This window comes from Hyla sarda, chromosome 1 (genome assembly GCF_029499605.1).
Source record: "Hyla sarda isolate aHylSar1 chromosome 1, aHylSar1.hap1, whole genome shotgun sequence".
Lineage (NCBI taxonomy): Eukaryota > Metazoa > Chordata > Amphibia > Anura > Hylidae > Hyla > Hyla sarda.
Genome location: NC_079189.1, coordinates 208388670 through 208409536, shown reverse-complemented (window position 1 = coordinate 208409536; position 20867 = coordinate 208388670). Strand labels below are relative to the sequence as shown.

The following is a 20867-nucleotide window of genomic DNA, read 5'->3' as shown; positions in this document are numbered from 1 at the left end:
GCTGCCTTGCAGTGCTGGGGACTTGGGTTGAAATCCCACTAAGGACAACAATAAATAAAGTGTTATTATTATTATAATAACGTCAGCAGAGAGAACTGTGCTCGTGATGTCATGAGAGAGCATTTCAAAAAGAAAAGAATTTCCTCTGTGGTATTCAGCAGCTAATAAGTACAGGAAGGATTAAGATTTTTTAATAGAAGTAATTTACAAATATGTTTAACTTTCTGCCACCAGTTGATTTAAAAGAAAAAAGGTTTTCACCGGAGTAAGTTAAGTTAAGTTATTTTTTTCTTACTATTTTTTTTTTTGCTTATGTGTGACTTATTTATCAACTGCTTTCAGCCTGTTGATAAATTTTGTTCACTTAAGCACTTTTTCTTTTTTTTCTTTGGTAGTGGCTTTTTCTGCTCCATGTCTGAGCTGGAGTAAATTTAGTAGATTTTTTCATGCGACTTTTGCACTTGATAATTCTCTGACCACTGCAAGTCAAAAATCACTTTTTGCTATGGAAAGCAAGATTTTAATTTTTTGCTTAGGACACTGAACATGCAAAAAGTTGCAGAAAAAAGAGAGTAGTGACTTTTTTGCGACAATTTTAAGCAAAAAAAAACCTACTAAATGCTTTGATAAATGTCCCCCTATATGAACAGAGAAAGGCCATCAATGATTTCTTGATGATGCAAGCAGATAGGGGTACTCCCCTGTGTAACTTCGATGTCAACCAGTGGCAGCTCATACATGACACCTGCCGTTTGCTCATGCCCTTTGAGGAAGCCACATTATTAGTCAGTCACTAGGATTATGGGATGAACAACATCATTCCACTGCTTCATTTCCTACAACAGATGGTGGAAACAATGGCTGGTCACGGCACTGGAGGCGTGGCGCCTACATCTCACAACCACATGAGCCCTGTGGGGGCTGAACTGGAAGAGGAGGAGGAGGGTGAGGGGGCAGTGGACCACAGGCAATGTGTAGAAAAATGGGTGGTGTTTATACTCATCTGACAGGAGAGGAGAAGCAGGAGAAGCCAGAGGAGCTAAAGGATGATGAGGAAGACGAGATAGACAAGAAACACCATGTGCCACCTACACCAAGTATTGATGTGATGCAAAAACCTCTAAAATGTGGAAGGGAACAACGTATGGTCCATTGTAACAGGTGGGCGTAAAAACTGACCCTGTAAGGCCCTACTCTCACCCTATCAATTCCCTTATTGGCAAGTGTTACTCGCCCTTAAAATGGCAGCCCCATCTCCCTATTTTCACCTAAAAACTAATAGGGCAGGAGTAGGGCCTTCCAGGGTCAGTTTTTACCCCCCACCTGTTACAATGGACTATACATTGTTCCCTTCCACCTTTTATAGGTTTTTGCATCACATGAATACTTTGTGTAGGTGGCACATGGTGTTTTCTGCACACCTTTCCTTTCGTTTGATTTAACCCCTTAAGGACCACGTGTTTTTCCATTTTTGCACTTTTGTTTTTTCCCTCTCACCTTTTAAAAATCATAAACCTTTCAATTTTTCACCTAAAAATCCATATGATGCGCCACCAATTCTACTTTGCTTTGCAGTGACATCAGTCATTTTACCCAAAAATATACGGCGAAACTGAAAAAAACATCATTGTGCAATGAAATTGAAGAAAAAACTAAATTTTGTAACTTTTGGGGGCTTCCGGTCCTAGGCAGTACATTTTTCGATAAAAATGACACCTTGGCCCAGATTTATCAAACCTTGTCATAGTAAAAGTGGAGTAATTTCCTCACAGCAACCAATCACAGTTCAGCTTTCACTTTACCATAGCTTATTAGCTGAGATGTGATTGGTTGTTGAGGGAAAATCACTCAATTTTTTCTCTCACACAGTTTGATAAATCTGGGCCCTTATCTTTATTCTGTAGGTCCTTACGATTAAAATGATACCCTACTTATATAGGTTTGATTTTGTCGTACTTCTGTAAAAAATCATAACTACATGCAGAAAAATGTATATGTTTAAAATTGTCATCTTCTGACCCCTATAACTTTTTTATTTTACCGCGTATGGGGCGGTATGAGGGCTAATTTTTTGCGTCGTGATCTGAAGTTTTTAATGGTACCATTTTTGTATTGATCGGACATTTTGATCATTTATTCATTTTTTCATGATATAAAAAGTGACCAAAAATACGTTATTTTGGACTTTGGAATTTTTTTGTGCGTACGCCATTGACTGTGCGGTTAAATTAATTATATATTTTTATACTTCGGACATTTACGCACGTGGCAATACCACATATGTTTATTTTTATTTACATGTTTTTTTTTTATGGGAAAAGGGGGGTGATTTGGACTTTTATTAGGGAAAGGGTTAAATGACATTTATTAACTTTTTTTTACACTTTTTTTTTAAGTGTTATAGCTCCCATAGGGGGCTATAACACTGCACGCACTGATCTTATACACTGTTCACTTCAAAGCCATAGAAGAAAAAACACAATTTTGTAACTTTTGGGGGCTTCCAGTCCTAGGCAGTAAATTTTTCGATAAAAATGACACCTTATCTTTATTCTGTAGGTCCTTACGATTAAAATGATACCCTACTTATATAGGTTTGATTTTGTCGTACTTCTGTAAAAAATCATAACTACATGCAGAAAAATGTATATGTTTAAAATTGTCATCTTCTGACCCCTATAACTTTTTTATTTTACCGCATATGGGGCGGTATGAGCGCTCATTTTTTGCGTCGTGATCTGAAGTTTTTATGGTACCATTTTTGTATTAATCGGACATTTTGATCACTTTTTATTCATTTTTTCATGATATAAAAAGTGACCAAAAATATGTTATTTTGGACTTTGGAATTTTTTTGTGCGCACGCCATTGACCGTGCGGTTTAATTAATTATAGATTTTTATAGTTCGGACATTTACGCACGTGGCGATACCACATATGTTTATATTTATTTTTATTTACATGGTTTTTTTTTATGGGAAAAGGGGGTTGATTTGGACTTTTATTAGGGAAAGGGTTAAATGACATTTATAAACTTTTTTTTACACTTTTTTTTGCAGTGTTATAGCTCCCATAGGGGGCTATAACACTGCACGCACTGATCTTATACACTGTTCACTTCAAAGCCATAGAAGAAAAAACACAATTTTGTAACTTTTGGGGGCTTCCGGTCCTAGGCAGTAAATTTTTCGATAAAAATGACACCTTATCTTTATTCTGTAGGTCCTTACGATTAAAATGATACCCTACTTATATAGGTTAGTTTTTGTCGTACTTCTGTAAAAAATCATAACTACATGCAGAAAAATGTATATGTTTAAAATTGTCATCTTCTGACCCCTATAACTTTTTTATTTTACCGCATATGGGGCGGTGTGAGGGCTAATTTTTTGCGTCGTGATCTGAAGTTTTTATGGTACCATTTTTGTATTAATCGGACATTTTGATCACTTTTTATTCATTTTTTTATGATATAAAAAGTGACCAAAAATATGTTATTTTGGACTTTGGAATTTTTTTGTGCGTACGCCATTGACCGTGCGGTTTAATTAATTATAGATTTTTATAGTTCGGACATTTACGCACGTGGCGATACCACATATGTTTATATTTATTTTTATTTACATGGGTTTTTTTTTATGGGAAAAGGGGGGTGATTTGGACTTTTATTAGGGAAAGGGTTAAATGACATTTATTAACTTTTTTTACACTTTTTTTGCAGTGTTATAGCTCCCATAGGGGGCTATAACACTGCACACATTGATCTTATACACTGTTCACTGCAAAGCCATAGCTTTGCATTGATCAGTGTTATCGGCGGTCGATTGCTCAAGCCTGCATCTCAGGCTTGGAGCAATTAATCGCTGGAGGGACACGCCAGAGGAAGGTAAGAGGACCTCCGCTCGTGTCCCAGCTGATTGGGACACCGCATTTTCACTACAGTGGTCCCGATCAGCCCCACTGAGCAGCCGGCAAGCTTTCACTTTCATTTTTAGATGCGGCGTTCAACTTTGAACGCTGCGTCTAAAGGGTTAATAGCGCGCGGCACCGAGATCGGTGCTGCGCGCTATTAACCCCGGGTCCCGGCTTCAGTTACATATAAATATACGTCCTTGGTCGTTGAAGGGTTAAAAAAAAGTTTGGGTCCATATATTTTATCTTAAGAATATTATTAAAAGTTAAGTTTTAGCTAATGAATATCCTCAATACTTACTTGTGCACACCAACACTTTGACAAAAGAGAACGGTTTCTGCTGCCTACCTGCCTCAGCTACTATTCTGATCCTGCCATCTGCCTGATGACACACATCTGATGCCAAGTGCTCTTTTTTTTACCCACTTTCGTCACCGGGTCACTTTCAGGACTCCTGATGCTGCTGCCGCCACCTCCAGGCTGTGTTATTCTGTTGTCATATGGTCTCCTCATACTGCTGCCACCTCCAGGCTGTGTCATTGAGCTGCTCTGTGGCCTACATAAACTGCCATCACCTCCAGGCTGTGCCATTCTGCCGCCATATGGTCTCTTCATTCTGCCGCCACCTCCAGGCTCTGTTTTTGTGCTGCTCTGCGGCCTACATAGGCTGCTGCCGCCTCCAGGTGTGTCATTCTGCTGCCATATGGTCTCTTCATTCTGCCGCCACCTCCAGGCTCTGTTTTTGTGCTGCTCTGCAGCCTACATAGGCTGCCACCACCTCCAGGCTGTGTCATTGAGCCACTCTGTAGCCTACATAAGCTGCCGCCACCTCCAGGCTGTGTCATTCTGCCACCATATGGTCTCCTCATGCTGCTGCCACCTCCAGGCTGGGTTATTCTGCCACCATGTGGTCTCCTCATGCCGCCACCACCTCTAGGCTGTGTCATTCTGCCACCATATGGTCTCCTCATGCTGCCGCCACCTTCAGGCTGTGTCATTCTGCCGCCATATGGTCTCCTCATGTTGCCGTCACCTCCAGGATCTGTCATTGTGCCGTTCTGTGGCCTACATAGGCTGCCGCCACCTCAAGGCTCTGTCATTGTGCCACTCTGCAGCCTACATAGGCTGCTGCAACCTCCAGACTGTGTCATTGTGCCGCCATATGGCTTCCTCATACTGCTGCCACATCCAGGTTCTATCATAGTGCCTCCCTATGGTCTCGTCATTCTGTGTCACTTCCAGGCTTTTCCATTCTGCCACCATGTGAATTCCTTGTTATATAGATTTTGTGGTAATCCAGTATTTTTTTCAAACTAAACACTTTGGGCCCCCTCAATTTTGAGATACAAATACGAGTTTTTTCATAGTTTACTCTGCAGCAATTATACACTACTGGAGCTGGAATTACCGCGGCTGCTGGAACCAGACATTCCTTCCAATGGGTCCTCAAAAAAGGTTTTTAAGTTTGCTCATTCCAATTACCAGGCTCTGTCTTTGTGCCGCCATGTGATCTCTTCATGCTGCTGGCACATTAAACTTGTTAATCTCTTCAAAATCTTCAATTGACATTTAAAAAATATCTTTAATCTCTTCAATTGTGACGCCATATGTTCTTCCGACCCTGCTGCCACATCCAGACGCTCTGCGGCAGTGACGCCTGTAATCTGCATGTCATATTGAATAACAGTAGTATTTCACTACCCCAGCACACTCCCTATGCATATTATGGCATGGCAAAGTGTTCTACACCCCTACCAAGACTCTCTGTTGTCCGGAAATTTGTTTAGGAAAATTTGGCGATTTGGCCAAATCGAATTTTTCAAAAATTTTCTCATTCCTAATTTGTATATGACTTTATTAAACCCTCGATTAGAAGGACCAACACTGTAGCACTTACTACTCTTGAATTACCAGATACAAGAGAACTGTGCTTTAAGACCATCATTTGATTCCAACAGTACTATTTTTATTTTTTTCTGTGCTATTTATTCTGTGCTATAATATTGTTACTGTACGACATCCGATGCAAGGGCCCTGCTAGGATGTTGGTTACAGAATTTTGCATAATAAATCCTATTGATTTTTAATCACTGGCCACTTCTTACTATTCAGTTCAAATTACATCTATATTATACACTGCTCAAAAAAAGTAAAGGGTACACTTAAACAACACAATGTAACTGTAACTCCAAGTCAATCACACTTCTGTGAAATCCCACTGTCCACTCAGGAAGCAAAACTGATTCACAATCAATTTCACATGCCGTTGTGCAAATGGAACAGACAACAGGTGGAACTTATAGGCACTTAGCAAGACACCCCCAATAAAGGAATGGTTCTCAGTTTTTGTGCTTCCTGGCTGATGTTTTGGTCACTTTTGAATGCTGCTGGTGCTTTCAATCAGATAGTGCAGCTCATCTAGGATGGTACATCAATTCCAGCTGTGGCAAGAAGATTTGCTGTGTCTGTCAGCGTAGTGTCCAGAGCATGGAGGCGCTAACAGGAGACAGGCCAGTACATCAGGAGAAGTGGAGGAGGCCGTAGGAGGGCAACAACCAAGCAGCAGGACAACTACCTCCGCCTTTGTGCAAGGAGGAGCTGGAGGGGCACTGCCAGAGTCCTGCAAAATGACCTCCAGCAGGCCACAAATGTGCATGTGTCCACTCGAACTGTCAGAAATAGACTCCATGAGGGTGGTATGAGGGTCCGATGTCCACAGGTGTGGGTTGTGCTTACAGCCCAACACTGTCCAGGACGTTTGGTATTTGACAGAGAACACCAAGATTGGTAAATTTGCCACTGGCACCGTGTGCTCTTCACAGATTAAAGCAGGTTCACACTGAGCACATGTGACAGACGTGACAGAGTTTGGAGACGTTGTGGAGAACATTCTGCTGCCTGGAACATCCTCCAGCATGACCGGTTTGGCAGTGGGTCAGTATTGGTGTGGGGTGGCATTTCTTTGGGAGACAGTACACAGTCCTCCATGTGCTTGCCAGAGGTAGCCTGACTGCCATAAGGTACCGAGATGAGATCCTCAGACCTCTTGTGAGACCATATGCTTATGCGGTTGGCCCTGGGTTCCTCCTAATGCAAGACAATGCTAGATCTCATGTGGCTGGAGTGTGTCAGCAGTTCCTGCAAGAGGAAGGCATTGATGCTATGGACTGGCCCACTTATTTTACAGAGCTGAACCCGATTGAACACATCTGGGACATCGTCTCGCTCCATCCACCAACACCACATTGCACCTGAAACTGTCCACCTCATTAGAAGCATGCCCAGGCATTGCAGGGAGGTCATATGGGCACAAGGAGGCAACACACTACTGAGCCTCATTTTGGCTTGTTTTAAGGACATTACATCAAAGTTGGATCAGCCTGTAGTGTGGTTTTCCACTTTGATTTTGAGTGTGACTCCATATTCAGACCTCCATGGGTTGATAAATTTGATTTCCATTGATCATTTTTGTGTGATTTTGTTGTCAGCACATTCAACTATGTAAAGACGAAAGTATTTCATACAATTAGTTAATTCATTCAGGTCTAGAATGTGTTATCATAGTGTTCCCTTTATTTCTTGAGCAGTGTATTATTTTATTTTATCTATATTTATACATAGAACAGGTATACCTAGAAGGTCTTTACTATATCTGGCTATATTAGTTCTACACATATTCTATCTAATCTAATTTCACACTATAAGGCTGGGTTCACATCACGTTTTCAGCCATATGGGACACCATACGGCTGGGGGTAGCTAAAACTGGGTGCTCCCGTATCCCTGCCGTATGCCGCACTTATGTAATTCATTTCAATGAGCCGACCAGAGTGAAAAGCTGACTCCGGCTGGCTCATTTTTGCCCCGTATGCGGTTTTCCCACCGGACCTAAAACCATGGTCGACCACGGTTTTAGGCCCGGTGGAAAACCGCACACAGGGTCGTCACGCCCCCTCCATCTTTATTTATTATAATCCCCAAACACATCCATGATATGCCATCTTTCTACAGTATATACATTTTAAAAAAACACCAACGTTTTACACTTAAGAAGTAGTTTTTAATGGATTTTCCACATTCATGCTTTACCTCACAACAATAGATCATTAGTATCACCTGCCCAACGATCCAGTCCACAATTTATTCCTTAATAAATGACAACCATCTAATCACGAGACACAGAGACATCGCTGCTCAGATCATAAGATACTGTATTCCACCCGGCATAGCACGGTCTCCGTGCATGCACCTATAGCGCTACCTATTATTTGCCTAATTGGTAGCACCTATTACGTTTATATTTTATGCCTATTTTATTTTTATTTTCTATTTTATGTACATCTACTACTAGTCTTATCATGGTAAGTCCGATGTAAGGGCCCAACAAAGGAAACCACAAGAAATATTGTTGTATTATCTATTTTTTTTTTAGTATCTATTGTTGTATTAATAAATTGTTTTAATATAATTAAACTCATTGGATCTACATTTATATATATATATATATATATATATATATATATATATATATATATCATAAAAAAAAAATCTTAGGAATACCCCTAAAGGGGTACTCCGGTGGAAAACGTTACATATATACATTTTTTTTTTTAAATCAACTGATGCCGGAAAGTTTTGTAAATTACTTCTATTAAAAAAATCGTAATCCTTCCAGTACATATTAGCGGCTGTATACTACAGAGGAAATTCTTTTCTTTTTGGATTTATTTTGTCACGACCACAGTGCTCTCTGCTGACACATCTGTCCATGTCAGGAACTGTCCAGATCAGGAGAAAATCCCCAAAGCAAACATATGCTGCTCTGGACAGTTCCTAAAATTGACAGTGGTGTCAGCAGAGAGCACTGTGGTCGTGACAGAAAATAAATCCCAAAAGAAAAGAATTTCCTCTGTAGTATACAGCCGCTAATAAGCACTGGAAGGATTACGAATTTTTAATAGAAGTAATTTAAAAATCTGTTTAACTTTCTGGCATCAGTTGATTTAAAAAAAAGAAATGACATTTTTTTTTCCACCGGAGTACCCCTTTAACCCCTTAAGGACCAAGCCCATTTTCACCTTAAGGACCCGGCCATTTTTTGCACATCTGGCCACTGTCACTTTAAGCATTAATAACTCTGGGATGCTTTTACTTTTCATTCTGATTCCGAAATTGTTTAACGTGACATATTCTACTTCATGTTAGTGGTAAAACAATTTCGATACTTGCATCATTTCTTGGTGAAAGATTCCCAAATTTGATGAAAAAATAGAAAATTTTGCATTTTTCTAACTTTGCAGCTCTCTGCTTGTAAGGAAAACAGACATTCCAAATAAATTGATTCACAAATACAATATGTATATTTTCATCATAAAGTTGATATGTTTTTACTTTTGGAAGACATCAGAGGGCTTCAAAGCTCAGCAGCAATTTTCCAATTTTTCACAAAATTTTCAAAATCGGAATTTTTCAGGGACCAGTTCAGTTTTGAAGTGGATTTGAAGGGCCTTCATATTAGAAATACTCCACAAATGACCCCATTATAGAAACTGTATGCCTCAAAGTATACAAAATGACATTCAGTAAGGGTGTTAACCTTTTAGGTGTTTCACAGGAATAGCAGCAAAGTGAAGGAGAAAGTTCAAAATCTTTTACTCTCACATGTTCTTGTAGACCCAGTTTTTGAATTCTTACAAGGTGTAATAGGAGAAAAAGCCCCCAAAATTTGTAACCCAATTTCTCTTGAGTAAGGACGTACCTCATGTGTTTGGCAAGCGCAGTAGAGGGATCAGAAGGGAAGGAGCAACAATGGTTTTTGGGGGGCATGTCGCATTTAGGAAGCCCCTATGGTGCCAGAACAGCAGAAAACCCCACATGGCATACCATTTTTTTTTTCACTAAAGTGCAGTTGTTTTTTTTTGACAAATTTACCATTTTTACAAAGGGAAATGGGAGAAAATTTGTAACCCCATCTCTTCTGAGTATGGAAATACCCTGTGTTAGGACGTAAAATGCTCTTCAGGCGCACTACAATGCTCAGAAGACAAGGAGTCACATTTGGCTTTTGGAAAGCAAATTTTGCTGAAATGGTTTTTGGGGGGCACGTCGTATTTAGGAAGCCCCTATGGTGCCAGAACAGCAAAAAAAAAAAACACATGGCATACTATTTTGGAAACTACACCCCTTAAGAAACATAACAAGGGGTACAGTGAGCCTTAATACCCCACAGTTGTTTTTGATGACTTTTTGTTAAAATTGGATGTGTAAATGAAAAAAATTATATTAATAATTTCACTAAAATGCAGTTTTTTCCCATATTTTCCATTTTTACAAATGGTAATAGGAGAAAATGACCCCTAAAATTTGTGACCCCATTTCTTTTGAGTATGGAAATACCCCATGTGTGGATGTCAAGTGCTCTGCTGGCACACAACAATGCTCAGAAGAGGAGGAGTGCCATTGAGCTTTCGGAAAGAGAATTTGTTTGGAATGGAAGTCAGGGGCCATGTGCGTTTACAAAGCCCCCCGTGGTGCCAGAACAGTGGACCACCACATGTGACCCCATTTTGGAAACTACACCCCTCACAGACTTTAATAAGGGGTGCAGTGAGTATTTACACCCCACTGGCGTTTCACAGATCTTTGAAACAGTGGGCTGTGCAAATGAAAAATTACATTTTTCATTTTCACGGACCTCTGTTCCAAAAATCTGTCAGACACCTGTGTGGCGTAAATGCTCAATGTACTCCTTATTACATTACGTGAGGGGTGTAGTTTCCAAAATGGGGTCCCATGTGGGGGGGTCCATTGTTCTGGCACTATGGGGGCTTTGTAAACACATGTGGCCTTCAATTCTGGACAAATTTTCTCTTCAAAATCCCAATGGCGCTCCTTCTCTTCTGAGCATTGAAGTGCGCTAGCAGAGCACTTGATGTCCACACATGGGGTATTTATATACTCAGAAGAAATGGGGTTACAAATTTTGGTGGGCTTTCTTCCTATTTTCCCTTGTGAAAATGAAAAATTTAGGGTAACACCAGCATTTTAGTGAGATTTTTTTTTTCATTTTCCCATCCAACTTTAACGAAAATTCTTCAAACACCTGTGGGGTGTTCAGGCTCGCTATACCCCTTGTTACGTTCCATGAGGGGTGTAGTTTCCAAAATGGGGTGACATGTGGGTATTTATTTTTTTGCGCTTATGTCAGAACCGCTGTAAAATAAGACACCCCATGTGCAAATCACCAATTTAGGCCTCAAATGTACATAGTGCGCTGTCACTCCTGAGCCTTGTTGTGCGTCAGCAGATCATTTTACTTCCACATATGGGGTATTTCCGTACTCAGGAGAAATTGCGTTACAAATTTTGGGGGTCTTTTTTTCCTTTTACCTCTTGTGAAAATAAAAAGTATGGTGCAACACCAGCATGTTAGTGTAACATTTTTTTTTTTTCACACTACCATGCTGGTGTAGATGCCAACTTTTCCTTTTCATAAGGGGTAAAAGGAGAAAAAGCACCCCAAAATTTGTAACACAATTGCTCCAAAGTACGGAAATACCCTATATGTGGCCTTAAACTGTTTAGTTGAAATACGACATGTCTCCCAAGTGAGAGAGAGCCATGCGCATTTGAGGACTAACTTAGGGATTGTATAGGGGTGGACATAGGAGTATTCTATGCCAGTGATTCCCAAACAGGGTGCCTCCAGTTGTTGCTAAACTCTCAGCATGCCTGGACAGTCAGTGGCTGTCCGGAAATGCTGGGAGTTGTTGTTTTTCAACAGCTGGAGGCTCCGTTTTGGAAACACTGCCTTACGATACGTTTATAATTTTTATTGGGGGGGGGGGACAGTGTAAGGGGGTGTATATGTAGTGTTTTACTCTTTATTATGTGTAGTGTAGTGTTTTTAGGGTACATTCGCTTGGGCGGAAGTTTACAGTGAGTTTCCCGCTAGGAGTTTGCGCTGCCGCAGCTCATGCTTCAAGCAGGAAACTCACTGTAAACCCGCCCGTGTGAATGTACCCTGTACATTCACATGGGGGGGGGGGGGGGCAAACCTCCAGCTGTTTCAAAACTACAACTCCCAGCATGTACTGACAGACCGTGCATGCTGGGAGTTGTACTTTTGCAACAGCTAGAGACACACTGGTTGGAAAACCTTCTGTTAGGTTCTGTTACCTAACTCAGTATTTTCCAACCAGTGTGCCTCCAGCTGTTGCAAAACTACAACTCCTAGCATGTACTGATCGCTGAAGGGCATGCCAAGAGATGTAGTTATACAACAGCTGGAGGTACACAACTACAACTCCCAGCATGACGAGACAGCTGTTTGCTGTTTGAGCATGCTGGGATTTGCAGTTTCGCAACATCTGGAGGGCTACAGTTTAGAGACCACTGAACAGTAATCTCCAAACTGTGGCCCTCCAGATGTTGCAAAACTACAAATCCCAGCATGCCCAGACAGCAAACTGCTGTGTGGGCATGCTGGGATTTGTAGTTTTGCAAGATCTAGAGGGCCACAGTTTAGAGATCACTGCAAAGTGATCTCCAAACTGTAGCCCTCCATCTGTTGCAAAACTACAAATCCCAGCATGCCCAAACAGCAAACAGGGAGTTGTAGTTTTGCAACATCTGGAGGGCTCGGACTGTAGCCCTCCAGATGTTGCTAGGCAACTCACTGGCTTCCGTAGGATCCAGGGAGCCAGCCGCACGACATCGCAGCCCGCAGATCGCAGCATCCGCCGATGGGTAAGTGGACTTCGGCGCCGGTCCTCTGTCGGTTTCCCCGTTCTGTCCCGCCTATTGTGGGTGGGCAGAATGGGGAAGCCAAAAGTTAACCCCCCCCCCGCCCCGATCTTCTATTGGTCATCACTTCTAGATGACCAATAGCAGGGATAGGAGGGGTGGCACCCCTGCCAACTCACTCCTATCCCTTCAGGGGGATCGTGGGTGTCTTGGAAAACCCCGACCCCCTTTATTTTCCGGGTTACTTGGTCACCATAGACCCGTATGACCCGGAATCTGCACAAATCGCCGGTGTGAATTCACCGGCGCTTTGCGGCGATCGCCGACATGGGGGGGTCTGATGACCCCCTGGGCATTTGCGCGGGGTGACTGCTGATCTGAAGTTTTTATCGGTACCATTTTTATATTGATTGGACTTTTTGATCGCTTTTTATTCATTTTTTCATGATATAAAAAGTGAACAAAAATATGCAATTTTGGATTTTTGAATTTTTTTGCGCAAACGCTATTGACTGTGCGGTTTAATTAATGATATATTTTTATAGTTCCGACATTTCTACACGCGGCGATACCACATATTTTATTTTTATTTACACAGGTTTTTTTTAAATGGGAAGAGGGGGTGATTCTTACTTTTTATTAAGGAAGGTGTTAAATGATCTTTATTAACTTTTTTTAAATTTTTTTTGCAGTGTTATAGCCCTCGGGACACTTACTTTGACTCAACTTTGATTGCAGCGTCTAAAGGGTTAATGCCGGGCATCGCCCCGATTGCCCAGCATTAACCCTGGGTCCTGGCTGCTGACAGCAGTCGGGACCCACAGGTTTGAAGCGTGCTCAGCTTGTGAGCATGCTTCAAACCCCACTAATGGGGTTAAATTTGCCCTATTCTAACCCCTATAACTTTATTTTTCTGTTTACGCATGTATGAGGGCTCTTTTTTTTTATTTTTTGCACTTTGATCTGTAGTTTTTATCCTGGGATGTGATCTGACCAAAAATCAGCAGTTTTGGACCTCGGTATTTTTTTTTAGGTTTACGACGTTCATCATATTTGATCATTGACATTATATTTTAATAGTTCGGACATGTATGCATGCAGTGATGCCAAATATGTTTGCTCATCTTATTTTTTTATTTGTAAAATAGGGAAAAGGTAGCAGCAGCAGAATCCCATTGATAACAATGGGATTCTGATGCTCTGTTTACATGGTAGAATTTCCGTGGCATCATCTGCCATGGAAATTTTGATTCCAGCGTCCGCAATAATACTGAACCTATTCCGCTCGAAATTACATTGCCATCTATGAGACAGTGTATTTCCAAATGGTTCAATCTTCTGGCGGAACTCAATTTTGCGTTGGAAGTTCCATTACATAACTTCCATAGTGTGAGCTGAGCTGCAGACTCTCATTGAGCTCAAAGGGAGTCTGCTGCAAGTGGAATATGCGTAGAATTCCCATAGTAAGAACAAGGCCTTACCATGCAGGCACACCACGTATAAATACACTATGGGGGAGATTTATGAAGACCTGTGGTAAATAAACGTTGTCCAGTTGCCCATAGCAACCAAAGATCACTTCTTTTATTTCTCAGAGGCCTTTTCAAAAATGAAAGAAGTGATCTGATTGGTTGCTATGGGCAACTGGTCAACTTTTTCTTCACAAGTTTTCATAAATCTCCCCCCATATATGGTGAAGCAAATAAAAGTAACGTCTCAAATCCGGCGGGACATTACCGCTTATGGAGTGATATCCCACGTCCGGAACGGTCCTCACATGTCCCGCATTTAACTGTAAATGCCTATTATGAAACATCTACAGTTAAATATGGTGCTCCATGGGAAGTTTGACAGAATGAAGAGCCAATGGCTCCTAATCCTGTCAATAACTCTTGTGCCCGTAGCTACAGTAACCGAGCAGACAAAAGAAGCCAAACTTTTCCTCTGTGCTCTGGTGGCTCCGGTGCACGAGTTATGTCATCAGACGCCAGAGTGCAGAGAAAGAGGAAAGAAAAGGCCGCGCTGAGGAAGCCGCAGGGGCCGAGAGGAAGGAAAACAGAAGAACGTCAGAAGGTAAGTATGCAGGGAGGAAGAGGGGGATTCTGCTGCCTACTATGGGGGAAACCAAACTGCTGCTGCCTACTATGGAGACACTGCTGCCTTATGTGGGGGACACGGCTGCCTAATATTGGGGGGCAGTGCTGTCTAATATAGGGGTACTGTTGCCTCCTAAGGGGCAAACTGTTGCCTACTATGCTACTATGAGTGTATTGCTGCCTACTATGGGGGTACTGCCACCTACTATGGGAGGACTGCTGCCTACTATGGAGGAAATCTGCCGCCTACTATGGGGGGAATCTGCCGTCTACCATGGGAGGAATCTGTCGCCTACTATGGAGGGAACCTGCCACCTATAATGTGGGGGACATCTGCTGCCTACTATGGGGGGAATCTGCTGCCAACCTAATGTGGGGGATATCTGCTGCCAACCTAATGTGGTGGACAACTCCTGCTTACTATGGGGGAATCTGCTGTACCTAACTAATGATATGTGGGGGACTTCTGCTGCCTACCTAATGTGTGTGTGTGTGTGTGCGTGTGTGTGTGGGGGGGGTGCCTTCTGCTGCCTCCCTAATGCAGGGGACATCTGCTGTTTACCTAATGCAGGGGACACCTGCTGTTTACCTAATACGGGGGACTTCTGCTGCCTACCTAATGTGGGGGACTTCTGCTGCCAAAATAATGCAGGGGACTTCTGCTGCCTACCTAATGCGGGGGACATCTGCTGTTTACCTAATGCAGGGGACATCTGCTGTTTACCTAATGCGGGGGACATCTACTGTTTACCTAATATGGGGGACTTCTGCTGCCTACCTAATGTGGGGGACTTCTGCTGCCTACCTAATATGTGGGACTTCTGCTGCCTACCTAATGCAGAGGACATCTGCTGCCTACCTAATGCAGGGGACGTCTGCTGTTTACCTAATATGGGGGACGTCTGCTGTTTACCTAATGTGGGGGACTTCTGCTGCCTACCTAATATGGGGGACTTTTGCTGTTTATCTAATGCAGGGGACGTCTGCTTTTTACCTAATGCAGGGGATGTCTGCTGTTTACCTAATGCGGGGGACATCTGCTGTTTACCTAATGCGGGGGGGGGGGGGGACATCTGCTGTTTACCTAATATGGGGGACTTCTGCTGCCTACCTAATGTGGGGGACTTCTGCTGCCTACCTAATGCAGGGGACATCTGCTATTTACCTAATGCAGGGGACATCTGCTGTTTACCTAATGCAGGGGACATCTGCTGTTTACCTAATGTGGCGAATTTCTACTAGGGGACATTATTACAGTTTGAGGCATTTTAGTTATTAGAAAAGTGCGGAGACTAAATAGTTTTTTTCCCGCCATGTTGTCCAGAGATGAGTGGTAGCCAGCTATGGTAAAACTAAAGCTGCCATTTCATTGGCAACAAGGACACTTTTACTTTATGAGAGTTTTTTCATTATCTCCCCATTGTCTTCAAAGAACCTAGAAAGATTCGTCCAGACGCACAGTACCCTCTATGACCACAGGGACTTTATGGTCCTGCGATACCGCCTTCAGGGGCAGGACGTCACCAATACCGACGCGAAATTAAGACTGAAGACACCTACTTCACCGGAGAAGACGCCCCCTCCCCCGCCCACTGACGCTCAGCCTACGACCTATCGCTATTGGCTTGTGTCAAGCATCTTCGCCCCCCCTCGTACTGAGGAAGCGTGTGCGGGTTCCTGCTATTGGCTGGGCTCGCTGTCAGTCATGGAGCAGAGTGGGCGGTGCTTGTGTGGGAGTCATTTCGTAATCTTCCCTGTTATTATGTGACAGAGAGGCTGGAAGGTGCGTGTGACCGGGGACAGGTATGCACTGTACACACTATTGTCGTCTGCGTTACCGCTTAACCCCTTGTGGGATGGCATATAGCCGTGCTTCTACAATGACTGGCATGGACGATAATCTGGGGAGTGAGCTGTATGAGGTCTGGTTGTCATGTCTCTGTCATCTGGTATAGTTGAGGGGGGTCAGTGACTGGCCAGGCCTGCTGTGGAGGCAGGGACCCATTCAGGGCAGTGCTGTCAGGATCAGTCACTGGCCATTCAGTCCAGCTCTTCCCAGTGAATACAATGTGGCAGCTGCTGCTAGAAGGGATTAATGTGCTGTAAGCTGTGACCAGGACTGGGAGCGCCATAAGTCTGCTCATTCTGGGTGATCAGTGATGTCAGATGTATGGGGAATGGGATGTACCTGGCATTTCTTCACTGCTCTTCTGATGATCATATGAGCCTTACATGGTCCAAGAGGTTAGAGTTTCTCTTTGTAGTTAAAGGGGTACTCCGGTGGAAAACGTTTTTCTTTTAAATCAACTGGTCCCAGAAAGTTAAACAGATTTGTAAATTACTTCTATTAAAAAAATCTTAAACCTTCCAGTACTTTTTAGGGGCTGTATATTACAGAGGAAATGCTTTTCTTTTTGGATTTCTCTTCTGTCACAACCACAGTGCTCTCTGCTGACCTCTGCTGTCCATTTTAGGAACTGTCCACAGCAGCATATGTTTGCTATGGGGATTTTCTCCTGCTCTGGACAATTCCTAAAACGGACAGCAGAGGTCAGCAGAGAGCACTGTGGTCGTGACAGAAGAGAAATCCAAAAAGAAAAGCATTTCCTCTGTAGTGTACAGCCCCTAAAAAGTACTGGAAGGTTTAAGATTTTTTAATAGAAGTAATTTACAAATCTTTATAGAGTCACTAGCGCTGGATGGGTTTGGATGTGATCTGTGGCTGAACTGCTGCTAAGCCAATCGATGTGTTCTCCTGTTGATGCACACCAATAAATAGTATATGTAACAAAAATATTATTTTATTGGCAAGCGCTGTATCAGACACATTAAAAACTGATGGCTGTATAGTTAGAACTGACCTGTATAAGCAGTGGGAAATGAGAAGATCCTGATGATACAGATCGAGCTGCGATGCTTTATGCTGTGTACCTGCGTGTGCGTGTACCAGTGTACTGCGTGTACCAGCATAAAGCATCCTCTACTATAACATCGCTACGGACCCGCGATACAATAAAGCAGCTCCCTACCAGGTACAAATAGGAGTGATATGACTATAACTAACAATAGTTCTTTGTACTAGATACAAATTGATTAATCAAAAATTATATTGCTCACACCGCAGAAACATCACTCCTTCAGCCTCTGATAGCAGCCGTTCTGATACCTGCATCAGCACATCTCTACCACTTACTGCATGCACCATCGCGTCTGACTTCTAGCAGGTACATTATGCAGTCTTGATACAAACAGTCTATTTCATTTGATACATATACCATTTTAAACACCGAGGCTATTTGTATCTTTTGTAGCTACTTTGAGAACCCTCCCTCATATCGCTCACAGCTCGATCTGTATCATCAGGGTCTTCTCATTTCCCACTGCTTATACAGGTCAGTTCTAACTATACAGCCATCAGTTTTTAATGTGTCTGATACAGCGCTTGCCAATAAAATAATATTTTAATTTACAAATCTGTTTAACTTTCTGGCACCAGTTGATTTAAAAGAAAAAAGTTTTCCACCGGAGTACCCCTTTAATAAAGACTCGCAATGAGTTTCTGCGTGCAACAAGACAGACAAACCCACCACGCTTGCATATAAACGTAACTAGGGTTGAAGGCGTCAGCATCACCATGACAAGTGTATACTGTGTCAATCTCTTCATTTACTTACCTTTTATATACAATGCACTTCCAAGGGCAGCCGGCCAGTGCCAATTGAATCAATCAGCGTTCGGATCGCATGGACATTCACGATCCCCATAGATGGCAATTTATTTCATGTGGTATTCTGCTGAGTTGATTCCTATAGCATGAAGCTCCATCAATGAAATTCTGTTATGTGCACTGTGCAGCAGAATCCTGTTCACTTCGGAATTCAGTGGCGGATCCAGGGGTGGGGGAACAAGGCAATTGCCTAACCTAATTGTGGGGGAACATCTGCCGCCTAACCCAATTGTGGGGGAACATCTGCCGCCTAACCCAATTGTGGGGGAACATCTGCCGCCTAACCCAATTGTGGGGGAACATCTGCCGCCTAACCCAATTGTGGGGAACATCTGCCGCCTTACCCAATTGTGGGGGAGCATCTGTTGCCTAACCCAATTGTAGGGGGAACATCTGCTGCCTAACGTAATTGTGGGGGGAACATCTGCCACCTAACCTAATTGTGGGGGAACAGCTGCCGCCTTACATAATTGTGGGGGAACAGCTGCCGCTTAACCTAATTGTGGGGGAACAGCTGCCGCCTAACCTAATTGTGGGGGAACATTACCTACATGGGGTACTACCTACCTGGGGGACCCTACCTACCTGGCAGCATTACGTACCTGTAAGTTCCTTAAAGGGAACCAATCATCAGATTTTACCCTATATAACTCTTGGCAAAGCGTTATATAGGGTAAAATCTTTATTTACGCCATTCCCGGGGGACACTCCTGCCCCAGGGATGGTGAAGCAGCCAGGATCCGTGGCTAATGGCGATCAGGCCAATGTCTAGCATCAACCCTTTGGACACTGCAATCAGAGTTGATGGCGGCATCCAAAAGTGGCAAAATCTAAATGCCAGTAGCTCAAGAAAGCTGATCAATACACTCGCAGCAAAATCATGGGGCCCTGATCAGCTGTAAGGATGAAGGGAAGTCTCTTATCTTCTGGGGCCACTCCTATGCTGCATTCATCCATGGCAGGATGTAGCAGTGGAACGCCGATAACACTGATCAATGCTGGTACATGGAGCTGCATTGTTCAGTGTTTGCAATCTGAGAACTGCATGTAACAGTCCCCTAAAAAGAAGTGAAAAAAGTGTAAGGAAAAAAAAAAAAGAACAAAAAAAATAACAAAAAAGTTAATAAATGTTTCTAAGCCCCTCCACTAAAAAAAAAGTTTGAATTCCCCCTCCCCCATTTTCTAAATAAAATTATGTAAACAAAAATTAATATAAAAGTATGTGGTATCGCCGTGTGCGTAAATGTCTGAACTATTAAAATATAATGTTAATGATGTAAACGTAAAATAAATAGGAAAGTCCAAAATTGCGTATTTTTGGTCACTTCCTATAGCAGAAATTTTTTTTATGAATAGTGTTATCAATAAAAACTACAAACCACCCTTATTCGGGTATTCTAAATGAAATGGAGAGTTGGTTGGATTTTTTTTGGTTGCAAATTCTGGCGCACAAAGCTTGCAACACAATTTGGCCATAACCCTGAGAAAAGACCATCGGATCACTGTAGTAAATGACCCCCAATGTGTCATTTTTACCGAAACAAGGCTCATAAATCAACAATTGAACCAATGTCCCTTAGAACCTCACCCTAAATTCTGTCCCTGCCATACAGCAAAGGTCCCAGCCTGAAAAGGGCATCCCCATTTAAAGGAGATGTCCGGCGCAGACTTTTTCTATTTCGTCCGGCCCGGGCGGCAAAAAAACTAAACTTTCACTTACCTCCATATGTTCTCCCAGAGCTCCACAACTGCTGATCGGTCGGCCCGGTACTTCACACGGCGCTTCAGCCTATCACCGGCCGCAGCGATGTCCCGCCTCGGCCAGGGATAGGCTGAAGCGCCGTGTGACGTACCGGGCTAAAGGAAGTAGGAAGTAAACAGCTCGGCCGACCGATCAGCTGTTGCTGAGCACCGGGAGAACATATGGAGGTAAGTGAAAGTTTGTTTTGTCTTTTTTTGCAGCCTGGGCTGGACAGAATAGAAAAAGTCTGCGCTGGACATCTCCTTTAAGCCGTCGACTCTCTTACTCTTGCTCGCATAGTGACCCTGATTTTTCCTAAAGGAGGCATTTAAACGCTATGATGCTGTATGATGATAATCAGGGCTTAAAGGGGTATTCCAGGCAAAACCTTTTATTATATATATCAACTGGCTCCGGAAAGTTAAACAGATTTGTAAATTACTTCTATTAAAAAATCTTAATCCTTCCAATAGTTATTAGCTTCTGAAGTTTTCTGTCTAACTGCTCAATGATGATGTCACGTCCCGGGAGCTGTGCATGATGGGATAATATCCCCATAGGAACTGCACAGCTCCCGGGACGTGAGTCATCAGAAAGCAGTTAGACAGAAAACAACAACTCAACTTCAGAAGCTAATAACTATTG

At 42.7% G+C, this 20867-nt stretch overlaps 2 protein-coding genes across 13 annotated transcripts in view; one reads left to right on the top strand and one right to left on the bottom strand.

The window, feature by feature from the left end:
* The window catches only part of RASSF6 (Ras association domain family member 6), a 133501-nt gene extending 117184 nt beyond the window's left edge, over positions 1-16317 (bottom strand). The window contains exon 1 of the mRNA XM_056567813.1: positions 16219-16317. The gene's annotated coding sequence lies outside the window, so the exon portion shown is untranslated. The remainder of the gene's footprint in view (positions 1-16218) is intronic.
* HERC3 (HECT and RLD domain containing E3 ubiquitin protein ligase 3) overlaps positions 1-20867 on the top strand; it is a 179786-nt gene that overhangs the window by 86010 nt on the left and 72909 nt on the right. For 3 of the 12 annotated variants that reach the window (XM_056567756.1, XM_056567697.1, XM_056567765.1), the window contains exon 1: positions 16426-16557. The exons of 4 other annotated variants lie outside the window; for them this stretch is intronic. The gene's annotated coding sequence lies outside the window, so the exon portion shown is untranslated. Of the gene's footprint in view, positions 1-16421; positions 16558-18065; positions 18147-20867 lie in introns of those variants that run through there. 5 more of the 12 variants (XM_056567775.1, XM_056567783.1, XM_056567790.1 and 2 more) reach the window with 5 other exon arrangements.